This window comes from Galeopterus variegatus, unplaced genomic scaffold (assembly GCF_000696425.1).
Source record: "Galeopterus variegatus unplaced genomic scaffold, G_variegatus-3.0.2 Scaffold3872, whole genome shotgun sequence".
Taxonomy (NCBI): Eukaryota; Metazoa; Chordata; class Mammalia; order Dermoptera; family Cynocephalidae; genus Galeopterus; species Galeopterus variegatus.
The window spans coordinates 68,862-69,929 of NW_007729983.1; the positions used below are offsets into that span (position 1 = coordinate 68,862).

Consider the following 1,068-nt stretch of genomic DNA (forward strand, 5'->3'; position numbering starts at 1 on the left):
CTCTCTGAAACTACTGGTTCAGGGTACTACCCAATTAATGAGTAGTTCTTTTCTCAAACTCTGCTAAATTCAATCTATCTAAAGTTTCTCTTTAAAGACACCCTAGAGGAACCCTGAAAGCCAGCTTCAGGCTATTGTTTCTTGAACTGAATCCTACTTGCCCACTAACACAAAATTTATGTTCTACCTTTGCATTGCTCCAAGGCCACAGGGATGCCTTTACCTTTGAGTCTTTACAGTATTTATATAGTTTGGCCCCCTTCTTTGTCCTTTACATTGCCAGTCAATTTAAACTCTACATAGATCTTTTTTTCAATCATAATGTAAACTTCCTGAGGACAAGCCCCAATCATGGGTAAACCTAATCACCCTTCTATCAATTAATAATGACCACACAAACCAGGCAGCCAATTAACATGTGAAAACCACCTTCCACTGCTGGAAATGCAGGGGGGAAAAAAAAGCAAAACACAACACTACTTTTTCAGTTTTTCTGATGACGTTACGGAGGAAGAGCCTAAAACAAAACTGAAAGTATGCGTCCTCCTGGTTGCCAATTGCCTAAGTTAACACGTGCTTCTTCACAAAAACAATATGCTCCAGACAGTCATCTGGTGCCATCGTGAGGTCTGCCCTGTGATAACTCGCTGTGGGTGTTTTCCTAAAATTTAAAAGACTAGGTGACACAGCAGGTACCCGCCAAGGCTCACTTCGGCAGCCACCTAGACAGATCTGGTCTCCGCCGCGAAGCACCTGGCAGCAGACCGGGCGAGCGGCCCCTTACTCTGCCCTTCGCCTACTCCACAGCCCCGGCTGAAGCCTGGTTCGAAGTCACCGCGCCGCCTGAGAAGACCACGAGGCTCCCAGGTACCAAATCCGCGGCCTTCGCATCCCGCTTCCGCAGCCTCCCGGGGCGGAAACGGAGGTGGCACCGGAAGGCGGCGAGAGGGGCGAAGACGGACCGGAAGCATCGCTCCCAGATCTTCCCTGCGGCAGCTGCTCCCGGGAAAACGGGCCCCCGCCTTTCCTTTCAGTCCTTACCTCGGGCGGGGCCCGCGGCGGGGGGCA

The 1,068-nt window shown here is 50.5% G+C and overlaps 1 protein-coding gene across 1 annotated transcript in view; it reads right to left on the bottom strand.

Annotated features, from left to right (window-relative positions):
• The window catches only part of NBN (nibrin), a 47,508-nt gene extending 46,450 nt beyond the window's left edge, over nucleotides 1-1,058 (bottom strand). Inside the window, exon 1 of the mRNA XM_008586201.1 lies at nucleotides 1,042-1,058. The gene's annotated coding sequence lies outside the window, so the exon portion shown is untranslated. The remainder of the gene's footprint in view (nucleotides 1-1,041) is intronic.
• Nucleotides 1,059-1,068: the final 10 nt, after the last annotated feature.